General features: G+C 34.7%; 1 long non-coding RNA gene across 1 annotated transcript; it reads right to left on the bottom strand.

The window, feature by feature from the left end:
- Positions 1-11,520: 11,520 nt before the first annotated feature.
- On the bottom strand, positions 11,521-16,957 carry LOC140005318 (uncharacterized). The gene is made up of 2 exons (XR_011813130.1): positions 15,870-16,957; positions 11,521-13,883 (listed from the first exon to the last, which is right to left on the bottom strand). It is a non-coding gene; the product is annotated as an uncharacterized lncRNA (long non-coding RNA).
- Between the last annotated feature and the right edge of the window lie 1,934 nt (positions 16,958-18,891).

The raw sequence follows: 18,891 nt of genomic DNA, 5'->3' as shown, positions 1-18,891 counted from the left end.
CAAAACAAAAGAAAAGGTCAATGCATCATTTTAATTGAGAAAATTAAAGAAAGTATGCAAACACAAGCTCGCTTGGTCATAAAGCCCTTAAAATTATGAATTAAAATAAATTTAAACAAAGCAAGGTGGCTAATTGAATCAAACAAACAATAAAGTTGCAAAAATTAAAACTACCAAGGACCAAATTGATGAAATTATTCAATTGATTGGGTCCTAGTGGAACAAGAGGAGACTTGAGGGGTCAAAGTGTAGTTTTTTGGAACATTTTCCATGCAGTATACATGCAAAGCTACGAGATATGGTTTGCAACAAGAAATATTTCTGATACAAGCTTTCTGCAGCCAAGAAACATCACCGGAACTTGCATTTACACACACTGATTTCCACCTCAAGCAATCTTTTGATCAAAAACTTTTCAACGAAACATCCAAGACCCTATCTAAGCAACATGTAACACAATTTTGACATTCAAACAAACCAGAACATAGAAGGAAAAATCATGCAAATACTGGAGAATTCAATGCAAAATGGTTCGGCAATCCTGCTCTGTGCATTTTCCAGCAATGTTTAGACATGTTTCAAGCTTTCCTTGAACCCAAACACACAAACATTAACACCAAACCTTCCATTTCATTCCTTCAACACCAAATTAAGCTAGCAAAAGAAGATTAAAACCAGTTTTGTGAGCTGTTACGGGAAGAAAAAGAAAGCAGCAAAGTGTGAGGATGAAGTGCAGCTTTTCATCGTTCAAACCAGAATTCCAACTATCATCTTAACAGAAATCCAATGTTAAAGCACTTCATTGGATAGATTAAAGCAATAAAGGTGACCCAAACACACACAGAGCAACAAAAGAGACCTGAGATTTCATGCATCAAGAAACACTACAAGCATGCGTATCTCCAGAACGCAAGGGAACGCAGCAAGGGCATGAAGATACTCACAGCCAACATGCCTACAGCCCACTATCATAGGAATCGAACACTAATAGCCCAAAACATGAACAAACAAAAGGGAAGTCACGGCTACCGTAATTTTTAACTACTTGTTGCAGTCCAATATTAACTACTTGTTGCAGTCCAACGGTATATCTCATCTTACTACTTGAAATGGCAGCAAACACACACATGGGATACCATGACACAACAAACGAAACCCAAGAGGTAGCTTAAGCCATTTTGAAAACTTCAGCAGCCCAAAAATTCGAGTTATTTGTTCAAAAATTTGCCGCAACAAGTCAGAACTTCAAACCTGTTGTAGCAGACTTTCATGCACACATGTACCCATCTATGACTCTAGCAAACCTCATAGATTCATCAGAGAAAAAAAACTATAGAAAGACTCCCAATTACCTCATCAAGATTCAATACAAAGCGCGCAAACAAGAGGAAAATCTAAGTGAGAGGAAAAGCTAGCAAAACCAGATTTGTTTATGAAGCCTTACAATTTTCTGGTTTTTCCAAATCTGCGGCATATCAGATCAAACAAGCAACTTGGAGCAACAATTTCTCCAAAAACATTAACCATCAGATTTTATTTCCTCAGGACAAGATTAAACAATAGATTTTCAACAAAACTCAACCCATTCGGCTGCCATAAGAATCAAAACAGCAAAGCACGTTCATAACAAACAGCAGCAAGATCTTTGGCATGTTCAGAGAATATCTAGTCTTGTATGAGAAGTAGAAGGCAAAAGAGATTACCTTTAACGCTTATAAGGTTGAACAATCATGAAGGCTCTTAGGCGAGACGTCCAAACGCAAACTGATGAAGATGATTCTGCCACAGAGATGCCCAGTGCTGGAAAAATCGCAACTTGGAGCTCCAATCTGGTTCTTCTCCTTGTTCAGCCCTCACGAAGTTCTCTCCTTTCTTTCGGACTCTCTAATTCTCAGCTCCAAACCCAGCTCTTGGTTCCTTTCTTTTCCTTCAGTTGCCCACAGCTTTCCTTTACCCCCAGAAAATTTTTAGTCGTCCCTAGCTTTCTTGGTTTTCTCCTTTTCTGGTTCCTTTTCTGATTTCCTCACTCAGCCGTTCTCCTTTTTGTTTCTCAGTCGCTCACCTCTGCCGTCATCTGTTATCCCCCAACTCTCTCTCTATCTCACAACCTAGCCGTCACTCCCTCTCTTTTTCTGGTTTCTCTTTAGGCGTAACACACTTCCCTCTCTGCTCTCCCAAATTCTCCTCTGCCGTCACTGATTTTCTCTCCCTCAGGTTTCTAGCTTTTTCCCAGCCCCTAAAACCCCCAGCTCTCGTTTTGTTTCTTGCTCAAACCCAGCCGTCATCCAACCTCCTCCCTTTTCAGATTTTCAGCCGTCACCCCCCCTTCGGCTGTGTTTTCTGTTCTATTTATACCAAAGACACCACTCTCAAACCCTCACCTCAAAGGTGAGGATGAGAGTGGAGGTTTGCTGGGCATCCTAGGGCCATCAGATCCGTTGGGTGCCAAGCCCACCAGAAACAAGCTCCCGTGAGAGTGATTTCTTGCCGCATGCATGTGCGGCCTTTTCTTCTTTTTTTTCAGAACTTCTTAAACAGCCCAAAACCCGTTATCGGGTTTCCCTTTTTTTCCTTTTTTTTAACACTTAATTAAGTAAATGTACAAAATTAATAACCAAAAGATAAAAAATAAAACTAAGATTTTCCTTTTTTTTTTGCAAATTTTATGCTAAAAAGTCTTACAAAATAAATAGCTAAAGGAGTAAAAATGAACGCAAAAATAAAACTAAAATAAAAATGATAGATAATAATAGTAAAAAAAAACACTAAAATGCTTATACAAATGCTAAAAGTCTAAGAACTTAAAATCATGGAATTGAGAGAATTATTAATAAAAATAAAATTAGGATAAAATTATTTTAAATTTGGTGTCTACACCCTCACACTAGGGTTTCTCACCCAAAATCTCGTACCTTACCTTCTCAACCTAACCAACCAAATTAACATCTCACACACCCCATTTGTAAGCCAATAATATCAATCAAACATGAACCAACACCAAACCCCAACAACCCTAATTTCTCTTCCTCTTGGCCGGTTATCATGCAATCAAATTTAAGCAAATTTAAACCATAAAATTACTCCATAATCAAGCCAATAACCAAGCACAACCAACAAGATAATCAAAGCCACAAGGAACCCTAATTTCCATAGCCATGGCCAAAACTTAGAGGTACACATTTCCTTCAAATTAAACCATGAAACTTCATATACAGCCACCAAGAATCATCTCCAATACATTAACCAAGACAATAACATCAAGCCACAACAAATTCAAAGGCTACAAGCCTTGATCATCCAAGAGGGTTTCATGAGAGGTTCTTACCTTGAACAAGGAAGAAGGATAAGGTCAAGACAACCTCTACCAAGCCTCGAGTAGGGCTAGCAAGCCTCAAACTTCAAGATGGAAGCTTCAAATGCAAGGGGGAAGCAAGAAACAAGTCACAGCTCTTCTTCTTCTCATTCTTCTCTTCACGGTTCTCTTCTCTTTTCTCTCTCTCTCTCACGGTTCCTTTCCTCTTCTCTTTCCTTTGTTGTTTTTAACTCTAAGACTTATGCTTCTATGGTTTCTTATGTCTTAAGATTATAAGACACAACAACTCCTAACAACTATAGATATTTTGAAATCTTGGCCAATCACAAGAAAGTATGCCAATTGCCTTTAAGTCCTTGCTTCCATGATTTCTTACTTCCTCAACGCTTGCCCAACTCACTTTCCATTTCTTTCAAATTACTCCATAGAGCATATAATTAATCTAGTCTACAATTCCTAATCACACTTAGCAATTGCACTAATCACCCTTAAACCTTACTTACCTAGTCTATACCAATCCTTATCACACTTAAAATCCAACAAGTAAACACTTCCATGTCACATCTAAAATTAGGGTATAATTCCAACTTACTCATTCTAATTCACTACTTAACTAGGGTTTTTCCTCGATTAGGGCTTTTTAACTTTTTTAAACCCACTTAACCCTATATAATACTATACGAAAACATACATACACATATCTAATACACATCCGAACATGCAATTGCATTAGAAATAGCTAACTAGGGCTTCGCTTAAAAATTTTCAATTTTTGCACAATTAGGGTTTCACAAATTCCCAATTAGGGATTTTCGAATTATTTGGAATAAAAATTACCCTAAAATTCATTATTTTCACATAAAATCATATTTTAGGACAACCGGGGTCTCACACAGTTCATAGTGTATCTAGGTTAAATTTACAAGTTACATAACCAGAATTTTACCATCAAGCTGGTTAATAGCACTGTATTCAAATGACAATAACTCAGGCTACACAATTCTGTTTGAGATGTTTTCAATTGCGTTAGAAAGCTGAAATATAGGGCTAAAAGTTTTGTGTTTTGGCCAAAGGCTAATTTGATACTGATCAAGGTGAAAAAATGCAGCCAGAATGAGGAAATGTCAAAACTGTCCACAAAACTATACCAATGGCAGCAAGGATACTTTTGTCATTTCACATGGTACAGTACTCGGATTGAGTTGAAATTTTATAGGAAGCTATAAAACATCATTTCCTAAAACTTTTATGTTTTAACCTAAGGCTGATTCAGCCTCCATCATGGCCGAATGAAACTGGGCAGAACAGGGGAATACAAAGCTGAAAAACTGGAATTCATGCATTCAAGTGCTAATCTTTACAATTCTAGCTTGAAACACTACTTCGCCTCCTTATCTGAGCTTATTCACATCATATTCTAGATAAATAACACTAATAAAAACAGAAAATTACAAACCCTAGCTGAAAATTATAAGTTAATAAGTAAAACCATGAAATCTTCCATACAATCCACCACAATCAAGCCATGCTTTGCTTAAATTGCAAAATAAGAAAGAAACAAGGGAGGTTTCTAGTATAATACCTCAAAATCTCCAAAATAACTTGTGATACAAGAACTTTCTTCCTCCCAAAAGTTCCACCAAGCTCACATCCAAGCTTTCCCAAAGATTGATCGGAGTAGAATCAAGTTTTACGGTAATTTTCTCAAGAATCAAGCAAGCTCTCAAGTTGGAAAAATGGAAAATTTTCTCTCTTCTATTTTTCCTCTCCTAAGTCACGACCAAGCAAGAAGAAAATGAGGTGTTTTTGGTTCTATTTTACAAGATAAAGACTAAAGATAGTCTTGGTCAAAGGTTTTGATCAAGACCTTGGTTGGATTTTTGACAAATGGCTTAATCACAAATATTTCCACCAAAATATCTCTCTTTTCCTTAGTCAATAATGGTGGCTAACTTAAGGGTTAATTAAGAGCTAATTAGCTTAATTAAAACAAGGAGATTAAGGTAATAAAGTAGTATTCAAATGATGCACTCAATTGGTAACGAACGGTACACATCGGTTCAACCCGTTTTCCTTATTTCGCACGTACTAGGGTTTTCACATATAATTCACTAACTTATTATTATTACTTCTAATCACACACTTAATATCATCTAAAATTCACTCTTAATCACTAAATTTGATACACACTCCGTATCGAATAATTACACCACGAAAAGGTGTAAAAACCCTAATTTGCGATAACTTGAAAACGAAAGGAAAAACCCTTAATTCTATGTTCATTTGCACTTATTGTGGGGTAAATGAGTAGTAAGGCTATTCTAAAGTAATAAATTCCAAGTAAAAGGAAATTTTTAGAAAAATATAAGAAAATTTTTCCAGTCGTCACACAGCCACACTAGGATAATTATTAGGAAAGGATAAATGAAAGAAAAATAAGAAGATGAGGATAAGAAAATATTGGTCAAGTGGTGCCTTCGACCGGTACCAATGGCACGAGTCGGTTCAAGCCTACTTTCTTAATTTTCTTGTACTTTTGTTTTAACTTATAATTCATTAACTTACTTTTAGCACTTTTTAACCACATACCTCCTCTTACTTAATACCTGCTGTTATCTACCAAATTTAATGCACACACCTCACCAATCGATCACACCACCAAAATGTACAAAAACCCTAACTTACTCTAACTTTAAAAGTAAAAGTAAAACTCTCAACTCAACTAATAAAATTATCATGAAATTTAGGGCTAGTAAATAATTAAATAGTCAAGTAAAGAAATATAGAAGGAAATATAAATTAATGTGTCAAAAATGGGAGGAAATTCTAAAGGAATTTTCGGGTCCTCACACTCTCTCCCCCTTAAAAGAATTTTGTTCTCGAAATTCTAACCTTTGCTCGTCACTGTCTATCATTATGGCATCGATTTCCTGTATAGCATATAATAATAAGCATATCCAAAACCTATAAACTATCGATAATCCAATACCCTAAAAATCATAATAGACTCCATATTGTACCTTTGTTTCATCTTCAATTGAACAAAAATCAAAACTTAATTCTTACAACTCTACAATAATATATCTTACTGCTCAAAGTTAGCAGTCCTCCTATCGATTCAACCCTTGCATCAAATTCACTAGGGGCTCTTGGATTCATTCCCCTTTACCAAAGGTGAAGCATAAATCTATAGAACAAGAGTAAAATATTGGAAATCTTACAAGATGGATGATCATGAAAATAACTTTCTCAAGAATAAATGCTTACATTCTCGATTTTTTTTTTAAAACTGTTAGTCAACTTTATGTAATAGGTAGAATAGTGGGGATATGAAATATAGGATTAAAGAAATTTCAGAAAAAAAATATCAGTAAAGAAAATCATCCAAATAACTCAAGTTTCAAGAAAGTATCTTAAAAGAAAGTCATCCAATTAATTAAAACAAGAAAACAAGTTCGCAAAATTCCAAGCTGCTCCAAGTGGCCCATTTGTATCAACTTTTCCTATCAATATCTTGAAAGTATATCTAGAAAGGCGAGAAAATAAAATATTGGACTGAAAACTTTTAAATCAATTCTTTGCGTCAAACTTTACAACACGTATCAGGAAAAACTTGAGTATGAGGCTTAAACAAGAAGGACAGAGTATTTTCCCAAAGTCAAGTAAAACAAGTTTCATTAGCAAAAGATAGATTAAAATTCTTCCCACAAGCTATCTCGCTTATACCTGAAACTCAAAGACATGGCTTACATCCCCTTGACCCTGGATCGTTAAGCCTTAACTACTAATCATAGAACTGAAATCTTTCACCACCACATGAGTAAAAGTTTATAATCCTTAAATTCTGATTATCTATATTCACACACCATTATGATCAAGCGTAGGTAAAGTACCAAGTCATCATTGCTAGCATCTAGTCGTCTCATGTACTAAAGCGAAAAGCGAACCATCGTTTGACTTTGCAACTCAACATCACTAACCCCAATCACGATCACGTAATAAGGTATTCATCATGTATTTTCAAATTGTACTCATGTACTAACTGCATCCATTCCCAGACTTTGAAGGGACCTAGATTTATTCCCCCACCAATCATTGAACCTACATCCATGGAGAAAAACCTGTTCTTTATTATGAGAGGCAAAATTTTATACAAAAATTCAACTTGAACTAAAATCCAATTATTATATGCCACCTCTCATCTCTTAAGAACTCTCTCTTACTACTCATATATAAGACTACATGTCGCCTCTTGTGTGTCCATTGTATAGTATGTCAACTCACCTATTTATAGAAAATATTATTTGGCCAAAATCCAAATAATAACATGAAACCAGTGCTACTTCTTAAACTAGCTCAGAATAAAAAATAACTCCTATTCCTAAACTCATACAAATAGGAAATTTCTTGATTACTATTTCAAGTAACTAAAATCAATTAGGAAACTAATTATTTTCATACAAAATAAGAAACCTGCCTAAAAAAATTAAGTTAATTTCCTAACAAATCTCCACCTTGACAAAAATTTCTTTTAGCAATTATCGTGTCTCATTTTTTAAAATAAAATAGTATGTTAAAAAATGAATTTTTATTAAAAGATGAGTGAAAAAGTGGTGTTTAGAAAAATGGGAGTTGAAGGTGGTTCTAAAAAGATGAGTTTTTGGTAAATAAAGAAAACTAGCCTAAAATGGAATTTAGAAAATGCGACGGTTTTGACCCAAAATAATAGTCTAAAAAGGGTTTTTAAAAAAAATAGGAGTGATAACTTGGTATTGATTTTAGGTGTATCAAATCACCCAAAAAATATATTTTGAAATAAATGATAAATAAAACCCTTTTTAGATGATTCCAAATATTTGAAAATAAGATAAAAGAGCTCAGGAGTCACGTTTGAAGAAAGGAAAGACAAAGATTTGATCTAAGACACCCTTTCAACATAATCAAAATCAGTTGCGAGATTTAGTTAAAAATTTTCTTAGTCTAACTTATAAAACTTATCACATTTTGGATGTTTTTATATGGATGCAAATCTAGAACTAAAAGTATCAGGAGGGTTGAAATATTTTTTCAAAATTTAATTGGTGCAAATCACATTAATTGTAATGATTCTTAGAAGAGGTCACAAATATACAAAAGATAGGATTCAAAAAAGAAATTATAATATATATAGATAAATATACATGATCTACAAAAGGCTAATGCAACATAATGGGTACAGGATGCTAAGAGTCCTGACTCGGTTTTTCTTTTTGTAGAGGGGATACAAGTGTACTAAGATTAAGAATTCATACTCGTTCATTTCCCATATTTGAAGGGTGACTCCCCTAACCTAGTCAAGCAAATGAACTAACCTACTTTTAATTTTCTAAATGGAATGCAAGTCTAAATGTTATGTTTTGCATACATAGGGATAAAGGAGATGATATATAGAAGAAAAATCATGCAATGTGAGAAAAAACTCTCAAAATAAAAATATATATATAATGCAATAAATGTCATACAAACATGCAATTCTAGTACTTAGGCAGCTCTAAGAGTCTAGTATTGAACTAATCAATGTCTATAAGTTCTCACTAGCGTTAGATTAGTGAGCAAATAGAAAAAAGGCCACAACTAGCATTGGACTAGTGTGGTGATGTCATTCATTCATTGTAAATAAATAAATCATATAAATATAATTAAAATAAATAAACACATAAAACACATAGAGCACGTAACACATAAATATAATATTTAGATGCAAAGACTCTAAAGAAAGCGAATAAACATATAAGCACACAAGCAAATAAACGCACATAAAGATCTAACTATTACATTTAGAATCCTAACTACAATCTAAGGGGGGAAATTTGAAAAATAATAATCTAACTCTTACATTTATCTAACTAATTACATTTTGACAAAAATAAAACCTATCATTACATAGCCTAGTTAAATACATTTTTTGGGCATCTATCTATTACAATTTGACATTTAACTGTCTCCTAAATAATCATCAAAATTAAATAAATGAAACTTAAAATGAATAAAATGAGTTAAAAAAAAACCACTCAAAACATACAATCACACATAAAAAACACATAAGAGCACATAAAAGAATTTAAAATAATAATAGAAAGTATCTCTCTTGAAGTTGTGGTTAAATGGGGTGCAATTTTGCCCTATTTATGCTCCAAAATCAACAAAATAGTCAAGACACTAATTTAATTAACAATTAAAAAGAAAATCCAAACATATAGCAAATTCACTTCATTATTATAAAAAATATAGATAATCATGAAATTCCTAAAATTTACTAATTAAATGCATTTAAATGAGGCATGATTAATAATTAAAGAAGATAAACAACTTATATTTTCGAATCAAAGCTGTCAGGGACCTAATTACAAAATAAAAAGTTTTTGGGGTTACATTATAATTATTATAAAGATTAGGGGTCAAAATCAAAGAAAAATAAAGTTTAGGGGTCAAATTACAATTAAATTAGGGACCTAATTAAAAAATCTAAAATTTTTAGAGCCATAGTAAATTACTTAAAAGGTCAGGGGCTAAATTATATTTTTGTATCAAATTTTGTAGCCAAGGGCTCTAGGTCTTTTTATTTATTTTTGTGGGCCAAAGATCTCTTGGCCCAGCAAGAAATCCAAAGAAAAAACACAGGCCAACCCTGTCTTTTGACCAAGCAAACCCAACAAAAAATGTTTGGGTTTTAACCTCCAAATCCATGCCATAATCCAAAGAAAATAAACCAATAATCCATTTGCCAAACCCAACTAAATAATTTTAAATGCAAATCTAAATTTATTTTTCTAAACCCAACAAAAGCAAAACAAGTTTATATAGGAAGATAAATCTAACAAAATTATTAAGCCTTAATTATGCCCTAAAATCCCAAAATAATTTGCTCAAAAACATGTATAAAATATATAAAAGAGGATCAAAACTTGAAAAGGGGGTAGATTTGATTCATTTTCACAAACTTTTGGGTCTTAGTGTAATTATGCAAAAGTCAGGGGGCAAAAGTGCAATTTCTTGCCATCACCTTCAGCAAGCATCGCATATGCTGACGAAGCAAGGAAACTGTTATACCTTAAATCCAAACAAACTTCCGAATGACGTACTAAGATGAATCTTTTAAGTTCTCTTCCATAAAAAACAAAGTTGGACAAAACCAAACACAAGATTTCGACATCTACACACGAAAAATTTAGAACAAGACCATGCAATTTGTGTTTAACTGCTAGGTTGCAAGAAAGTGGAACACAACCTGATTCGTGGCTTTAAATGAGCATTAGCCTCTTCTTGATTTTATGAGATTTCATCAGACCTCTAAATGGCCATTACCCAACTGAGAATGGTCGTGCGGTCAAACGCACATGAGATATTCCTCGAAGATGTGTGTTAGTTTATGAAATGAAGTCAAGAAAACTTCGTCACAGTGGGGTGCAGCTCTGATGAACCCGATACTTGGAGCTTCGATATGACTGGTTTGGAAACGTTTTTATAAAAAAAATTTTAAACGAAAGTTGCTCTATTGCATTCAAGGATAGTACAGAAATGAAGACATTATTCTAAAGGCTCAAATTGAAGTCGAAATTTGATGAGGAATCCGGCTGGTCGCTTAGCCTGGTATGGGTTTTCCAAAAAAAAAAAAGTTTTTGCTGCCCTCGCCTTTTTCTGTTCCGTTCCCCTCTTTCCTCCTTTTTTTTTTTTGTTTTTCTGCTGCTCTCCCCTCTTGCCTTCTAATGGCCGTGTTTTCAAGCCTTTCTCTTGCTTTTATATGAAACAAAGCTCCTAAACCCTCACCTTAAAGGTGAGGAAGAAAGCTGACTTATTTGGCTCATTTTGGGCCATTTGATCCTTCCTCTTCCAGAATTTTCTTGATGATTCTGGTTGGGGTGAGGTGGCTCTTGTACTACTAATGTATTGGGGGGAAAACAAAGGAAAAATGCCAACCAAAAATACTCTAAATGCCAGTTGCAATTGTGTACTCCATGCTGGTTTCTGTACCAGCTTATGCGTCTTCTTCATTTTTATCTTTTTTTTTTTACAAAAATTTGATTTTTCATTTTTTTCATCTTTTCTTTACTTTTCCTTTTTCGTCTTTCTTTTTCTTTTCTTTCTAATTTTTTCTGCAAAAACAATCAAACAAAAATGAAGTGAAATGATTTTCGTTAGAAAAGAAAAGATAAGAAATAAAAATGAAATAAGAATAAAAATAAATAAATAATATAAAATTTTTTTTTGTGTCTACAGCAATCATTTGCGTTCAACTACCAAATAATATTGTATCGAAATACACACTCGAATCAATACAATTCTGACACCAAATTGATTCAATCGGTAAATGAACATGTGTAGTTACCTCGAGTTCAACCTTTAGTTGACTCGCGAGAAGGTGCCTCAATTCACTATCTTCCTTTACAGGATTTCTTTTCACCACCACTTGTAACTTGAGATCCTCTTCTATGAGTTCTAACCCTAATTATTGAGACAATCAAGTGGTAAAATTACCATACTTCTTTCTATCCTCAGGACTGTCTCACCACATGTGATTTTCAAGACTCCACTTAAAACGAAAAACTCGTAATTGTAAGAGTCATCTGGCGCATGGAAATTAGACTCTTTGTTTCTTTAGGACATGTGCCACACCACCCCAAGAACATAATCCGAATTTAATAACCATTCGACATGAAGTATCAACTGATGGAGTTGTGAGAAAGAATCCATCGATTCACGTCCAAAATCAACATTGGATTCCATCTTTTCCTTGATTCTTGAATCTCTTGCCTAGGTTTACCATCAAGTATCTCCATGTTTTTCAACTTTTCATCTTTCATGTTCAGTGCTTCTTACCAAACTCTTAAAACAATGATATCACTCATTAAAATTTTCAATTGGTAACAGCCACCAATCCACTTAATCTCAATAGTAAATCAGGGTCCAACTTTGAATAACCAAATTCTTGATCCAACCATTTAATTTGTTGGCATTGAGTCAGGTGGAGTGTTAAAAATGTTAAAGCTTAAAAGCAGATCGTTCAAGGGATTTTAAAAATCTTAGGATCGCATCCTATCAAAATTTGTCTCAATATAAGGTTATTGAAACTAAAAATTGCCTCAATTTAGCTTTTGACTGATTTTTTTTAACAAACGAAAAATAAAATCTGCCTCATTGTAGGGTTTGTGATCCTTAGGGGTTATCAAACGAAAGAGTAGATTATTCTAAAAGTTTATAGGGAAAAACTAGGGGTAAAATGTTCAAAAGGAAAAACGAAGAAGACCCGCCTTTTAGTCCACCCTAGATAGTGTTTAAAAAAGAAAAATCATATAATCAGATAAAAAATTTCTTACATATATTTGAATTGATTGGTTAAGGAAAAACTTGTCCATCCATTTTCATGAGAATGAGTGCTCCTACAAACAATACCTTCTTAACAACAAAAGGTCCCTATCAATTTGGGACAAATTTTCCTTTGGTTTCATCTTAAATAGGAAGAGTTCGTTTTAGGACCTTATCTCCTTCTTTCAATAAGTGAGGTTTGACTTTCTTATTGTAAACACAGGTTATTCGCCTTTGATAACATTGTCCATGGCAGACAGCATTTAGTCGCTTTCATTGATTAGAGATAGCTGCCTATATCGCTGCTTAATCTATTCAGTTTCCTCTAATTGAGTTTTCATTAAAATGTGAATGGAGGGGATCTCAACCTCTGTGGGTAGTATTGCTTCCATTTCATACATGAGAGCATAAGAGGTTGCCGCAGTAGAAGTTCTGATTGCAGTCCGATAAGCCAGTAATGCATAAGGTAGTTATTCATGCCAATCTCGATGTCTTTCCGTCATCTTGCAAATGATCTTCTTCACCTTTTTGTTTGCGACTACTACAGCTCCGTTAATTTGAAGCCTGTAAATAGCAGAATTTTGGTGTTTGATCTTGAACTGTTCACATAATACATCTACCATGTCATTATTGAGATTTCTTGCATTGTTAGTAATCAATATTTCCGGCACTCCAAAATGATCGATAATATGATCCCTCATAAAATCGGCTATTACTTTCTTGGTCACATTCTTATAAGACGTTGCTTTGACCCATTTGATAAAATACTTGATTGTCATGAGGATGAATCGATGACCATTCGAGGCAGGGTGATCAATGGCTCCAATCACATCCATTTCCCATATTGACCATGGCCAAGGAGCAGTCATACTATGTAGTTCTGTATGAGGAGCACGTATAATATCAACATGCATTTGACATTTTATGCATTTTCTAACAAAATCTACACAGACATGCTCCATGGTGAGACGGAAATATCTAGTTCTTATGATTTTCTTAGCCAATAAGTGTCCATTCATGTAGGGTCTACATACATCGTTGTGCACTTTTTTATCATATAATCAGCTTCCTTTCTATTGATGCACCTTAAAAGGCCTAAATCTGATGTCTTCTTATATAACCCTCTCCGTTCAAGAAGAATTTTGGCGACATTCTGCATAAAAAACTCTTAGCGGCTGAATCGGTGCCTGAAGGATAAGATCTTGTCGTTATAAATTCCTTGATACCGCTACACCAGAAACGATCATCAGAAGTCTCTTCCACAACTAGACAATGTACCGATTTATTCTAAAGTTGAATCTAAATAGGTTCAATTACCAACTCATCTAGATGTTAAATCATAGAAGATAAGATGGCCAAAGTATCAGCGAAAGCATTGCGAGTACAAGGGATATGCTTAAACTCCAAACTTTGGAACTTATTGACCAAACTGAGCAGACAGCAATGGTATAGCATAATTTTTTAATCTTGGTGTCGCGCCCCACTTTTTGATATATAAATAAATGGTTTTTAAAAAAATGTATTTTTGTGATTTGAAAAATGAATTTTGATTTAAAAGAAAAGTTGGTCTAAATGGGGGTTTGAGAATGCGACGATTTGACCCAAAATTATAGTTTAAAAAGGGTTTTTTGAAATAAAAATTGGAGTCGCCACTTGGTAATGAGTTAAGGTGTACCAAGTCACCAAAAAATGAATTTTTAAAGGAAAAATAGGAAAAAGTAGTAAGAAACCCCTTTTAACCGACTCCTAATCCACGTAAACCAAAGAAAAAGGTTCGGGAGTCACATTTGACAAAGGGGAAGGCAAGGATAAAATCCAAGGCACCCCTTTGACCTAGCCAAGGCTAGTTGCATGATTTAATCAAAGATTTTCTTGTTTTAACCAAAGAATTTATTACATTTGGATGCACTACATGAATGCAAAATGAAGAAAAAATGCAAACCTAAATTCTAAAATGTCTCTTGCAAGGTTTTTGGTCCCAACCACATGAATTGTGGCGGCCAATAAAGGAAAACCTTATAGAGGTCGATTAATGCAAATGATGGCTAAAGTGCAAGTGTGCAAGTGTATAAAAAGGTGAACGTGTGAAATTGTATGAAAAATCCAAGTGTTTGTGTGCAAGTGTATGAAAAGGTGCATGTGTGAAATTGTATGAAAAATCCAAGTGTTTGTGTGAAAATAGAATAATAGATATATAAGGTAAAGTGGAATTCCATTTGTGAGGTGAAAATGAGCGCGTGATAGGAAAAATGTAGTGAGAAAGTATGGTTTGAGAAATGTGAAAAAATGTGGTTAAAAGAGTATGTGGGTGATAAAAATGAAAGTATGACCCTAGAGGAATGCAACAAGTCGGGTACGGGGGTTGACTCCTAACTTTTCGACTTCTATTTTTCCTTTGATTAGAAGGCAAAACTAGCGTGCTAAGCCTATTGAGTAGCCACACTCGCTCGTTTTCCTTATCGGAAGGGGACACTCAAGCAAAATGAACCCTATAGCTAGCATGAGATGCAAAACCTAAAGTGAGGGGAAAGGGATTCGAGGAACATGCCCAATGATAAAACTAAAGAAAGTTGTATGATATGTGGTGAACAAGCAAATGATGCACTAATGAAAAGAAAGGAAAAAGCCTATTGGGTCTAGCGTTGGACTAGCCCTTTCTATGGATTTCTACTAGCATTGGACTAGTGGAAACGGAACAATGAACCACAACTAGCGTTGGACTAGTGTGGTGACGAGAAAGGGGGCCACAACTAGCATTGGACTAGTGTGGTGACGGGAAAGGGGGCCACAACTAGCATTGGACTAGTGTGGTGACGTCCATTCATCCATCACATTCATTCATGACTATAAAAAGCGAGTAGACATGCGAATCACTTATAAACACGTAGCACATAACACTTAGCATGCTTGACTAGATGCAAGGACCTAATAAAGCGATTAAACACGTAGCAACGAAAGCAAGCAATGAACTTATTACATTTGCTAACTAAAACAAAGGGGGGGAAAGGGAAAATGGACAAGAAAGCTCACCAAGCCCTATCTATTACAAGCCAAGAGGTGTACACATACCCCATTTAAAAGAATAATTTAATAAAAGCAAGAATGAATGATATAATGGAACTAAAGAATGGTAATGAAAGCAAATTAGGCATGCGATTCACACTTAGCACATTGGATCACATAGGAGAGACAAAAGGGATAAAAGAAATTATACCTCCCTTGAAATGAAGCTCTAATGGAGTGAAGTCAACTTATTTACCCTCCAAAATAATAAAGGAGTCAAGGTGCCAATTTATTTGACAAATAATCACAAAGGATAAAAATAAACATGAATTTGAATCAATTAAATCATGTCAACAACCCACATTTAAGAAGTCAAGAGAAGAAAGGACTTGATTGCAAAGATTGGCAAAATTTTGGGGCCAAAATTAAAGAAAAATAAAGTTCAGGGACTCATTTGCAATTAAACCAGGGACTGAATTGAAAGTAGTTGAAAATATCCAGGGGCACAGTACAGTTAAGGAGAACTTCAAGGACCGATTTGCAAAATCATTTTCTGATTTCTTAATGGTCCAAACCATTGGGCCATTTTCTTATTTGCTTGGGCCAAAACCTTCAAAGCCCAACCGAAAGCCCAACAAAATCGGTGGGCTTCTATCCCTTGGCCCAAACCAAAATCCACTTTCTTAAACCCAAACAAAAAAAAACTCTTAGCCCACACCACTTGTTTTATTGAACCCAATCATGATAAAATCCAAATAAAATTATTAAACCTCAATTATAACCTACAAACAAGAATTAATCTATCCAAACAAATCACATAAAAATATGCAAACAAAGGATTAAACTTAAAAGGGTAAAATTAGTTCAATTTTCCAGATTTCGGGCCATATCAGAATAAGGGGAGACTTGAGGGGTTTCAATGCAATGCAAATAAGGACCCAATTGAAGGACTTATGAAGGTTTTGGGGCGACAGGGAAATTAGGTAACAATTAAAGGGGGTTTTCAGAATTATTTTCAGACAAGCTACGAAGCTTCAAGCTACGGAACTTCATCTTCTTCGTTGGGTTTTTACCATTTTTCAGACGCCATTTTCATAGCTTATTCAAGCAACACTCACAATTCCAAACCAAATCCAGCAAATTCGTTCCCAAAACCCCCCTAAAATTTCAACATCTACACAACCCCACTGTAGGAAGCCAGTCATTGCAAATCAAACCAAATGGACGAACATGCCACGGCAGAGAAATGAAGTCAGCTTTCTAGTAGCATTTTCGGTTGGGCATTTCGTCGAACACCAAACGGACATTGCTCTTAACCCAGGTAATTAACAAACACTCTAAACCAAAATGATTAGGTAGAAATGCAGCAAAAGAAGGGATGACACTTGCAGCAATAAAACCAGAACAAGACTCCCACATCCAACGAAACAAAACAGATTCAAAATGGAAATGGGCCGTGCCATATAAATGCCTTTTCTTTTCAAAGGTATGATCTTGCTACTAAAATGCAGTCTAGGGACGAAATATAATCTAACGCCCAACCAAAATCAGACCCTACCATGCCCAACATGCCAAAAAAAACATCAAAAAAAAACAACAGCTTTAAGCTACAAACCACAAGCCCACGATGTTCTACCCATTGCACTCTGCCAAATCAAAAATTCCGAACCCAAACATGGCAAGGATACAACGTTAATATCAAACAGATTTTAAAAGAGGAAGTAAACGTTCATATACCTGAGCAGCAAAAGGAGGCAGCTTGGAAAGATCTTCAGCGGGCAACTTGGCCTTTCGATGATGATGGAAAACTGAAGAGAGCCGTGGGCTTCTTCTTCCTCAGTTTCGTTCGTTTGCTCAGTTCCCTCTCTTTCACTCTCTAATCCTAACCGCCGGTGAGCCTTCCTTTCTGTTTTAATCTCCCTCAAAGCTGCTTTCTTTTCTCTAAAACCCCGTCGTTACCCCCTTGTCTCTCCTCTACCGATGACTCTCTCAAAACCCCTCTAGCCGTCCACTTCCTTTTGCCGTATGCTTTTTCCGTTAAACCCAAAAACTCCCCCCGCGGCTGTGGTTTCTTTTTCTCTTTATATCAGACCCAAACCCTCACCTCAAAGGTGAGGATGAATGGCTTAATCCACATTAAAATCCAGCCATCAAATGGGACATGCGAGACTGTCCTTGCAAGCTGCAAAATATGCAGCTTGCATGCGCGACCATTTTTTTTTTTTTTTGAATAAGACTAAAATGATAATTACAGAAATGATAAAATAAAATATAAATAATAATAATAACAAAATTACACAAACCAGGTAATAATAATAATAACAAAATAAAACAAAACAAAAAAAATAATTTTAAACAAAAAACTAAACAAAAATGGCCATTTTTTAATTAATTTTTCAATTTTTCATTATTTTCTTTTTCTCAAAATAACTTAATAAAAATAACTAAAGTGCCCAAAGATTGAATTTAAAGAAATAAACATATTTTGTGAACAATTTTCTTCCCTTTCCTTTTTTTTTCTTTTTTCTTTTTTTTTCTAAAAAACTCTATGCTAATCTTAGACTTAAAAGCTAAAACTAAAAAACTAAAAGTAAATAAAAATAAATAGCAAATGAAATAGGTCAACTAAAAGGGCGAAAATGAATAAAACTAAAATATCATAACAACTAATAGTGCAAAACACACAATAACGAACCAAAATGCAAGCAATCTAAAATGAAAATCATGAAATAGATGCTACATAAAATTATTCAAAATTTGGTGTCTACAGTTTGCCCCTCTTTGTCTAAGTTTTGAAAAAACTTGAGACAAAGAAGTAGACACCAAATACTTACCTGTGTTATTGGGCTGCAAAAGATTCCAACGAACAGGAATTATAACACGGGACTGACCCGAACAGAATTTAAACGGGACTAACCCGAACAGAATTTAAACGGGACTGACCCGAACAAGAATTTAAACGGGACTGACCCGAACAGAATTTAAACGGGACTGACCCGAACAGAATTTAAACGGGACTGACCCGAACAGGAATTTAAACGGACTTGACCCGAACAGAATTTAAACGGGACTGACCCGAACAGAATTTAAACGGGACTGACCCGAACAGAATTTAAACGGGACTGACCCGACCAGGAATTTAAACGGGACTGACCCGAACAGAATTTAAAAGGACTTCACTGGGAAAGTTTAAACAATGAATTGAGTTTTTTTTTTTTTTTTTTTGAGAATAG

This window comes from Coffea arabica, chromosome 4c (genome assembly GCF_036785885.1).
Source record: "Coffea arabica cultivar ET-39 chromosome 4c, Coffea Arabica ET-39 HiFi, whole genome shotgun sequence".
Lineage (NCBI taxonomy): Eukaryota > Viridiplantae > Streptophyta > Magnoliopsida > Gentianales > Rubiaceae > Coffea > Coffea arabica.
Note: the sequence above shows the minus strand (reverse complement) of the source record. Positions and strands in the feature narration are given on the sequence as shown.